Source organism: Rosa chinensis, chromosome 1, assembly GCF_002994745.2.
Source record: "Rosa chinensis cultivar Old Blush chromosome 1, RchiOBHm-V2, whole genome shotgun sequence".
NCBI classification, from domain to species: Eukaryota; Viridiplantae; Streptophyta; class Magnoliopsida; order Rosales; family Rosaceae; genus Rosa; species Rosa chinensis.
In genome coordinates, this window is record NC_037088.1 from 1,003,471 (window position 1) to 1,015,018 (window position 11,548).

An 11,548-nucleotide genomic window follows, 5' to 3' on the forward strand; every position below is an offset into this window, starting at 1 on the left:
CTTCAGACAACATATAGAACTCTATATGTTGTCTGAGTAATTAAAAAAAAAAAAATTAATGCGTGGTGCCTAATACAACTCGAGGGCACCATTACACACACTTAACCATTTAAGCCATTTTTCAAGTCTTGGAGCAAAACCCCGAGCCATTCTTCACTTCGAGCAAAATCCCAAGCCTTCCATCTCTCACTCCCACTTTGGCCTTAGAGAGTTTTCATCTAAAGAACTTCCACACTTCCCCTCTCTCATTTCACTTCCCTCTCTGCAATTGTTTGAGTTGCAAACCCTAACCCTCTCTTTTCTTCGATTTCCGATTTTCAAACTTCAAGAGGCGTGTAATTCTCCTTTCTCCACTATCTCGACTTGAGATTAGGGTTCTTCATACTGGAAAAAAAAAATAAAGAGGTTTTTTGATCTGCTAGTTCTGGGTATTGGGAAGAAGAAGTTCATCAAAGAATGTGAAGGCTGGGTCTTTAAAACCTCCAATAGATCTCACGAGTTAGTGGCCGGGGCACTAAAGAGTATTAAACGCCGTCGCTAAAAAAAAAAAAACCATTCGCTTCTGGAAAAGAAGCAGAACAAATCTCTCTCCCTTTTGCTTTACCATCTACCCTTCTTTTCATCTTGTCGATGACTAACCAAGTATGTGAAGAATCTCTCGTCATCGGTTGTCGCTTCTGTTCGGTAAACACCTCTCCATCTTCATCTCTTTTCTATATTTATGTGACTCGAGTGATTCTAGGACTAAGGTCATGAAGTTACAGTTACAATAGGGAGCTTTGGATAATTGATTTCTGTTGCTTTGATTCAATTATAGGGTTGAGGCTTCTGGGTAAGTGGGTATTAACGCTTTGGAGTCGATTAATTTATGTTTGCTTGATAGATTTATATGGTTAATTACATTATTTGGCTATTAGCTAGTCGCGACCGTGTCTCCAAGCAGTGAAGAGAAGTGGCTTTTTGGGCAATAGAGCCTCGAGTAGGGGGACGATTCCGAGTCGGCCGGAAGAACAATAGTAGACCTTTAGAGAGATCTACTTAGGTGCGTTGCTCATTTCTTCTTTTTGCTTTGCTTGCTTTTCATTATTGCTAACTCATGTTCTGTTTTGGTATCTTGATCGATCTATTTTATTTCAACACCTGCACTAGTGAAATTTTATTTCAATAGATGATAAACACAAGCAAGCTTGCAGCCCCAAAATTTCTCACTCTCCAAATCACCATCACTATGCTGGCATGCGCAATTTCCTTTACCCAATAAATTTCCAATCTTTTTCACTTTGTTACTGTATTTAGACACTTCTTGTTTTAATTCTTCCATCTGGGTTTTTGACAGGAGTGTCCAACACATTGAATGTGATCACCAATTTCCCATTCTTGGTTGTTGGGGTTCTGGGTTTTGTTCTCTGTGTCCAAGGAGGCTTTTTCAATATTAGGTTCAATAACTGTGCACTATCTATCTCTTTATTCACGTCTTATAGTGATGTAATTGGTTGGTTTTGTTTGGTAATGGGTTTGGTTTAGTTTGCCAGGTGAAGTTTGGGGTTGGGCACTGTTCTATGCAGGAATTGCAGGGCTGACGTTTGGCTCTGCTTATTATCATTTGAAGCCTGATGATAGTAGAGTGACTTGGGATACCTTGCCGGCTAGCATTTCAATTTCTTTCAAGTGCTATCAATTTTACCTGTTCATATGTACCATACTACTGTTCCCTTTTCCAGAAATTGTCAGAAAAGAAAACACCATGATATTGATTTTTCAAAATTTTTGACTGATAAAAGGAAATGTGTTCGCTCAACTAAGCCTAATTTCGATCAACTTATTACTCAGAAGGGAAATATATGTGTGTGCCAATTATTTTCCTACTTTGTTTTTTTTAGAACAACATGAGCTATGTTAGTATGGTAATCTACTAAAGGAAAATGGGCTCTTAGGCATTTCCCACCTTTTTTGGTTTCTCTATGTTTGGTTCAACTATTGAAGTAAATTCTGGTTTGTAGATTATGGTCGCATTCTCCTCGCTTTTCTCTAGTTTTATAGTGGGTGGGAGAGAGAATTGGCTTAAGTTGCCTATTCACTCCTCTTCATTGTGTTTCTTAGTACTGCCTATGAAAGGTCAGTTTTGCACTTTAAGTTTGTATCTTCTCCTTCGTGTTTTTTGCTAGACTCGTATTTTGGAGGTAGCATGAAATCTTTTGCTAATTGTGGTTCTTACTAGTTGGTTGCAGAGCATGCAATGATATTAGATTGTACATGATGTTCCAATTGATTCCATGTATAGCAATTCCACGAATGACATTTGTGTTCCCACCTAAATATACTCACTCAAGATATTGGCTTTGGGCAGTAGGTAGGTCATTCTCATCATTTTTCTCCTAATATATATATATATATATATAGTTGTTTACTAGCTGGTGTGCAATAGAAAATGAATGGGGTTAATCAAACAAGGTGGACTTAATTAAAGAAGTTGAGGCCTATGACATGGATACTTTTGTGAATGATAAAGTTTTATGAAAATGCACAATCATTCTCAGCTAATGGCACTTTTCTCATCTTCTATAGCCAATTATTCGGTACTTGACCATTAGCCTACTAAATACACGTTTGCATGGAGGAATCCTCGATGGTCACAGTTTCTCTGAGTCTATCCCTCACACTATAGGATCTTGTTGAAGCATCTATATCTGTAAAGATCTCTAAAGCTGCAATATTTTTTTTTATTAAAACTATTTTTATTATAACTAGTTAATTTTGGTTTTGATGATGTTATCTCTGGGCCAAAATATGCACTAAATCTGGAATTTTCTTCATATTTATATATACTACTGTAGAGATTTGAATAACAATAGATTGAGTAGGCAAATTCCGCCTTCAATTGGTAGTCTTTTGAATTTTTTCTATCTGGACCTAATTGGCAACAAACTTCAAGGATACATCCTAGTCTATAGTGAGGCTACACCGGGTCTTGATATGTTACCAGTATGCAGCATTTCTATGTCAACTCTTAGTAGTTTAGAGTTGGTTAGTCAACATTTTCCCATTTGATACGTTGTTTTCTTTAAATGCAGTTATCTAGGAGATGATGCTCTCAAATGGAATTCAACTCAACTTTTCAGCTCAAAGATGGTTCTGGTGCACTTGTAAGTTTTGTTAAATCGCCTACTTGCTAGAAGGTATTAACTTTGCTAATTTGTATGGGGAAGTTTATATCTATATGAAATCCTTAGTACACATTTCTTCTTCAAAAAGTATCGCCTTTTCTTCAAAAAGTACCCATTGAACTTGTAGATGTTTCATTTGTGCATAAAGAACCTATTTGAATCCATTCATAATCAATTAATAGAATTTTACAAACTTGGACCGTAACCTGTAAATTGAACATGAATATGTGATTGCTAGTCAGTGTATATGTTTTCAGGCTAGACATGAAGAAACATATATGAATATTAAATTGGAAAAGTTGTTTTACTTGTTGTGCAAAACTCTGTCGTTCCTTAAGCATATTCAACAACAGCAGAGATCTGAGTTAGATGCAGAAAGCTGTATATGTGGTATAGTAGTCTGATATATTTCTTTTTTATGTTCAATTTTTATGCTAGACCAACGGTTAAAAAGTGAGAATACTTAATGACAACTTTTTCCCTCTTGTTTCAGAGGTGTACAATTGACAGGAGGATCTCATGAGGTCTATACTGGAGGATGATGATCAAGTGTACTAGTATCATCTCAATTCTCCCTAATGATCAAAATTGAACCACTAGTTGTACACATAGGTGGGTGGGTGTGTGTGTGTGCACTTTGTATGTTGCTAAGTAGAAGAATTTTTTTCTTTGCTTTTCTGATGTAATTGTGATTCCATTACTCTAATGGGTACGATTGGGCCTAACTAATTGCAAATTTTTATGGGATGAGTTTTATTCATATTTTTGTTGTTGGCTCAAAAAAGTAATTGGTTGAAAACTTGAAACAATTATCATATCTCATAGAAGTATATGGTGATACTTCTAGTTTTACATTGTCAACAGATTGTCGAGGTAGTTGCTAGCACTGAGTTTCACTTTTTTACTTGCTGTAAAATCATATTGGATCTCCAAAAATGAATGGAATTATGGTGATTTCTGTAGCTTTTTGTTTATCTTTGATGTGGAGTGGCATGTCCGAATTTGGCTTCCATAGCTGGCTCATTCTCCCTTCCAATACTATCACAGGTACCACAAACTATACTGTCTTTATCGATTTCGATCGGTTTTGAGTGAAATGGCTTTCTTGTTCATATAATTAATTTTCAATATCATGTTTATAAAGGTGTGTAGTTTCTTATGTAGTTTCATAGTTTTTTTTTTTTTTGTTTCAATGTGTAGTTTCATAGTTCAATTGGTCCATAATTTAGTACTGTTCACTTCCATCTGCTAGTTTTGGCTTTCTGGGTTGCTTTCTCTTGTACTTGGCATACAAGTTGTAATTTAGTGCAGCCCTAGAAACTAATTTTCACATGAGTTGAAATTATTCTTGTGCTTCAATTCTTGTGATTAGAAGTTAGATCAAGTAATCTCATTTTTTTTTTTTACAAATCTGGCTCCTCTATTCCATCACTTGAAGAAGTTGAATTGAAGTGCCAACAATTAAAATGTAGTTGTACTTGGCCTAAGTTGTCTGTGACTAATAATAATTTTTCTTTTTCTATACAGAGTCGAGTCACAATAGGGGAAAATATTGACCTATGGGTGCACCATTTTCTGCTTCTGCTGGCATATAATATTCACATGCAGCAGCTGCTCATGTTTTTTTCATTATTCATATTATTTTTTGATGGTTTATGGATATTTTTAATGGCATGGCACTAGAATGATATCTTGTTTTGCAACAATATGTATTTGTATCAACTTTTATTGTCCCAAGTAGATGGGCATGTATTATAGAATGCTTTTCTTCTTTTAATGTTGACTTGGATGATTGGGGGATGCTCCCTTTTTACATTTGAAGTTTATAGTATGGGTTGGATTACTCATTTGATGGTTTGCAATCAGTTTTGTTCCCAATTTATCACTATTCATTAGGTACAAAGGAGCTATATATGCACAAAATAGAGCAAATGAAAATGATCGTACAACAGTTTTATAGTGTAGCAATCCAACGTTGTCTGAATACAAAAATTTGGGTCATTCACTCAATGCATTCTTTACATATCACACAATAGTTTTTTAAAAAATGTCTTCTGATTTACAATCACACAACGATAAGAACTGAACAATGTTGTCCAAAGTCAATTCACACAACAACCATTGTGTACAACTGAAGTGCGATGCTATATCAAACGACGGTGAAATTATAGAACACGTTGTCTGACTAGGCTTTCCAACAACAATTTGGAAACAAGTTCTGTTGTATGAAGGATGCACCTGCCATGCTCTGCGGCAGCTATACCTGGCATCTGCCGAGAGAAGGCACAACGGTGATAACAAAAAGATGTCATGTGTTTGTATATCATACAACGGTGCAACACCGTTATGCAAATTTTAATCACACAACGCGCCGATACACAACGGTTATCAGCCAAATCAGACAATGATTTTTACCCGTTGTGTGTTTCGTTTTTTGGTGTAGAGATCCCACAATATTACAAACACATAACATCGATATAATCTGTCAGACGAGGATAAAATTATAAGCCACATGGGGAAGAACACCCCATACAAGATTCTGAAGATTTCATCGATTTGGGGAGCAGACGCATTCGTTATTTCAACGTGGACTGCACGGAGTTGACACTACAATGACAAGTATTCACTACTACAAAAATTGAATCAGACGACGCCTCTCAGACGACACATTATAGTTTTTCGTAGTCTGATTGATTTTTATTTTTTTGGATGTCGTTTTTATAAAATTCATCGTCTGATATGAAATTATGAATTAGTTCAGAAGACGTTTAAGGACAAAATCGTTGTATGACCCTAAAAAAATTGAGTGGCAAATTTCCCACCATGTATGTGGTGCCAAACCCCATCTCAAACCCCAAATTTCTCCCCAACATGTATTCATCATATGACCGGAAAGAATAAAACTGTGGACTAATTTATATATCAAACATAAAGGAGGGAGATTTCCCACTTGAAACCCTAACACTTACAGCAAAAAACATAACAAAACATACCCAAAACCAAAACCCTCTGTCGACAGCGCCTCACTCTCGACAGACCCAAACCCATTAACCCAAACCCAAAACCCTCTCTCACCTCACACTTCACTGGCAACCCCAACACTCTCTCGTTCTCGACAAACCCCGACCCCTCTCTCTCCTCGACAAACCCTTTCTTGTCCAACTCTGACCTCTCTCTTGCAATTTCCGACGCTTGTTCTTTGCCGTCGTCTTCTTGTTTCGTTTCTAAGACCCAAATTTGAAGAAATTGAACTGATGGGTTGGGGTTTTCTGGTCAAAGGTGGTACAAAACCTAATGGATTTCTAGGGTTCTTCAGATCTTTCGGCAATGGTGTTCTTCTCTCTAATTTCTAACTTTCTTCTCATTTTTGTGTGAATGAGGGTTTCGCCCACTGTGACTAAGTTTTCTTCTTCAATTTTCAGGTGGACAACAAAAATTCATCAACAGCCAAGCGTTATGGAGAAGTCCATGGTGGAACAAGTCTCGTAAGATTTTGTGAGTTGCTAGAATGATTTCTATAATTAGTGTATTGCTTCTCTTGTCTGTAATCGTGTAAGGGATTGAGAGTGAAGGGTTTTTTTTTTTTTTTTTTTTTTTTTTTTCCGGTGTTTGATGTCCATTTTTCGGTTTTGATTTGTGAACTTGGATTTGGATCATTCTTTTGTGCTTACCATCTTCTCTGATTTGGCTTCTAATGAAGTTTTTGTTACAGCTTTTGGATTGCTTGGGTTATAGTTGGAAAAAGGGTGAGAGAATTTTTCAGTTTCTGATTATCTGTGGAGGAATTTTGGTTTGTGGTTTTGAATCGATTTTGTTTGCAGATGGAGCAAGATTCATCAGTTTTGTTTGGGTATACTGGTGGACCGCAATCTAATTGATTGTTGTGTTTCTGGCTACGAATCAATGACTCTGTTATTCAAGAAGCAGGGGCTTTGCAGTACGTTCCTCTATCTCTTGTTCTTATTCTCACCTTTGGTTTTGTATTCAGATTTAAATTAATGGCTTTTGGGCCGTTCTCGATTGCTCTCCCGATGGGGGTTTTAACAAAATGATTATGTGTTCCCCCATTATTGTCTCATATGGTTGAAATAAAACCCGTGTGATTATTTGTGCAGAAGAAGAGAATCTAAACGAAGTCTGGAAGAAAGAGGTGGAAACAGTCTTTGAATCTCATGCCCTTTCAAGCGAATTGAATTGGGATGAGTGTAAGATGACTGTTACTGCAACAGAACGTACCTTGTTTACAGGGGTACACTTGCTCTTTGTGTTCTGGCATGTGGTCTTGGCACTGAATGGGTACTGACATCAGATCCTTGGTCATTGTTTTCTTATCTGATATGATCCTATATGTTCAACATGATTTCTTGATTTAACTAGTTGCTAAGTTAGGCAGGTGTTCTTTCATCTTCTTTAGGCATAACGTAATTATATTTGTGCAGGATGAATAATATTCATTTAGTTTACATCAGAACAACAACATCTTAATGAAAAGATTATGTTCAATTTATATTATTAAATGTTCTTGTTATTGTTGCTATTTTCAACTTAACTGAAAACTCCAGGGAAACTTAATCATATGATACTTCTTTTTCTGTTGAACAATTTGTTTTTACTGTTTTTCTCATTTGAGTGCACAACATTGCAGGTTGAACCAATCGTCTCTGGCAGTGTCCATAGTGATGTCATGAAAATTACAATACCAGATGGCATGACTTAGGTTGGCATCTTATTATTTCCTGGCATGACTTAGGTTGGCATCTTATTATTTCCTTCCATTTTCTTTCTATAGAGTAGGTGACTGTCAATTTTGTATGTACTTGGTAATTAATTAAACTTGGTAAATTATGAAAAGAGGTGTCATAGTTCCTTTATTTATAGGCACCGCACTGTACTACAATCATAGCTATCACTCATATGTATAATCATACAATTATCATAAGAAACTGAGTGTTTAATTAAACATCATCCAACACTAACAAAAGAAGTGTTATAGTTCCTTTATTTTATAGGCACTGCACTATACTACAATCATAGCTATCACTCACATGTATAATCATACAATTATCATAAGGAAGCATGTCATTCGCTAAACTTCTTTGCACTGCACAATATATATATATATATATATATATATATAAATACGCGCATATCTATATGCAAACACACATACACGTACCTACTCCATTCATGTTTATATTTATATTCAATATTTGCAGCTCAGCAAGACTCCTGTTATTCTTTTCTTGAAGTACTGTTAAGGTTGATTATGTTGTTTTAGGAACCTAACCACAGGGTTAAGTGTGGGTTATGGACCCGACCACTGGGGTAAATGTGGGTAAGAATGTCTGGCGCGGGACTAAACTCTTTGTGTTATTTTGGACCTGACCACAGGGTGTTATGTGGGTATTGGACCTAACCACCGGGGCTAAGGGTGGTCGCAGTCTAACCTCTATCGATTTGAGTTCACTTGTCACACCATATATTGAGAATTCTAGGAGACTTTTAAGCTTTCATTTATACTTTCTACAATACAGCTCCTTTTTTTTTTTTTTTCATTGGTAGTTCTTTCTTCTTTTCTTTGTTTATTTCCTTGCCATGCTTGATCCAGCTAGTTATGATAAAGTTTGCTTACTGAGCGCTTGAGATTTTCAGAATCAATTTGAGTGTGTTTCTTTATTGGTTTGTATGCTTTTTGATTGGGTGTTTGTGGGTGGTTTGATTTCAGGGCTTTGAGCTTGGTTTCGGTTTGTCAATGATTTTGGGATTGTTATTTTTACATACATTTTTGTGTTGGAAGGACTATGTGTATAAGAGCATTAGCAACTCTTTGTCATCATGTCTGTTACATGTCTCTATCTATACTAAGAGATAGCATTTTGCCACCATAGTTTCCTCTTTCTTTTATCTGATACTTGATGATTATGATTGGTTTTATTTTATTTAAATATTCTTTCTATATAGGCTTCTTAGATAAAACAATTGGTGAACTTCCTGATCTATCACCAGCGTTCAAAACTAACTGAAATGTTGTTTATAACAGTTTATAGGAAAGAAAGCTGCCTATGCCTTGAACGAGGGTTTGGGAGTAATTGAAGATAGGTCATGTACAATGACTTATTGTATTCTTGCTTTCCCTTGCACCGACTTATTAATCTGACTTACACATGTATAAGCCAGCCAATCGTACTGCTAACATTTTTAGTTTTGCAGGATGTTGATATTGATGAGGAGGTTGGTGTTATAATTTCAGAGTGGATGGGATACATGCTTCTGTATGAGGTAGCTATCAAAAGTTTCGTATATTATATTCTTAAAATGTTGGTTATTGGATTGTATAATTACTGCTAGTTTATAATTGTGCCTTTGAATTATATACATGGGCATATATGGGCATATATGGTTCGAAATTATTTGGTTGACATGATTACTTTTCAACATAGAGTGTGGTTGGAAGTGTCATTATAGCCAGATATCACTAGCTAAAACCCGGAGGTCTTGTACTTCCTTCAAATGCAATGGTAATTTTCTCTGTCTCTTTGGTCTTTCAATTATTGCGACCTGTACATCTTTTAGTAATAAGACCTATATACGTCTTTGCTTCATCAATATACTTTTGCACAACTACAATTGAATTGCAGTGTTTCTGTTTTGGCATGTGTACCCCTCAGTGAACTATTGATCCATTTGCAGCTGCAACTACAAAAAGAGAGCAAAAGCTCCTACTGAAGCTTCTAAAGTTAGACTCCAATGAGGCCATGAGAGCAGCAAAGCTAGATTCCTTAAGTAAATTTCTGGATGTATATTACTAGGAGAGTAGTATTAGATGTACTCCTTTTGTAGATGAAAGATTACTTTTGCACAATCTATTTTGGTGTATGATGTGGATTATAACAATTTCTTCTATATAGTGATCAGCTATTGTTAATTTGATCATTTTTTATTTCAATTTCAGCATATACAATATATTGAATGATTATATTAGGACAACAACCACAAAAAAGTTGTCGTATGTGCACAATATTCACAATGACCCAAAAATAAAAACTGTTGTCTGAATTTAAAATAGATAATGGATACTTTGAAAAACTGTAGTCTGAATGAAAGTCACACAACGGGCATAAAAAAAAGCGACCACTGAATTGCAATCACACAACAGTTTCTAAAGTCGGCCGTCGTCTGAAGAATAGTCATGCAACAGCTAATGCTGTTGACAGGCTGCCGAGCCCTTCACACGACAGTTCCCTACAATCGACCTTCATCAGACAGTGCCTCGATATACGACGGTTTGCCTCCATATCAGACGACAGTTTTTGGCCGTCGTCTGATTCAATTTTTGTAGTAGTGATTCAGGAAATGATATCATTTTATCCGGGAAGTGGGTATTTATTGGTGTATTTAATCCCAAAATATTACAACACAGTCCGTTGAACTGTGAAGTTCACTGCAATGGTTGCCCAAAAGATGACAATTATTGTCCGAATGATAGGGTCAAGTGAAGCCATCGTGGTTGAGATAGCAAAAACTAAAAAGGGCCGGGTCCTAATTTCGAGAGTTGTGTTCTGACCGACGTGTGTCCAGAATGCAATCCCATACAATGCAGCACATCAATAACCACACATCCAGGGTAATTAGGGTATATAGGGAAGTAGGAGTGACGATGAAATTAATATATGCAAAGTGAAGGTAAACACTTCCCCCAAATAAGCTTCGGCTACTACAGAAATAGCGAGAATGGCATCCTCCAGCAATATGGTTTGTAATCATGCATCTGGCGACCAACCACTACACCAAAAATCTTATCAGACAACGGCAGAAAACCGATGTGGGATTTGGAGTCCCACCGTTGTAGAGTGAGCTGTTGTCTGATGAAAAATCAGACAACGGTGGAACACAGTTGTGTGATAAACACACAGACAACAGGTATGTGTTATAATTGTTGTGTGATAGCTCGGCAGATGCCAAGCGCAGCTGCGCAGCAGTTGAGGCGCTGTCTTCAGACAACAGTGCCAGTTTTAAGCTGTTGTATGTTAAGCGTGTCAGACAACATTTTTTTATTTTGTCTGTTGTCTGATTGATCTTCAAACTTCAGTTCTTGGACTATATCTGTTGTGTGATTAACTTTAGGACAACAGAGTTCAATTGGTTCTGTTGTGCGATTAACTTTTACGACAACAGAGTTTAATTAATTCTGTTGTATCATTACTCCTCACACAACAGTTTGTAGAGTATTAGTGTGGTATGATTGTTACTTGATCATTGTGTGATCAGAATTGGACAAAATTAATACTCCATTATTACCTAAATAATGGTACTGATCAATATTGGATAGAAATTTGAATCCAATTCATCTATTGAAGTATTCCAATTCATACATTAGAGAATCA

The 11,548-nt window shown here is 36.3% G+C and overlaps 1 pseudogene; it reads left to right on the top strand.

Moving 5' to 3' along the window:
• The first annotated feature begins 630 nt into the window (after positions 1 to 630).
• LOC112191260 lies at positions 631 to 3,706 on the top strand (annotated as a pseudogene).
• Positions 3,707 to 11,548: the final 7,842 nt, after the last annotated feature.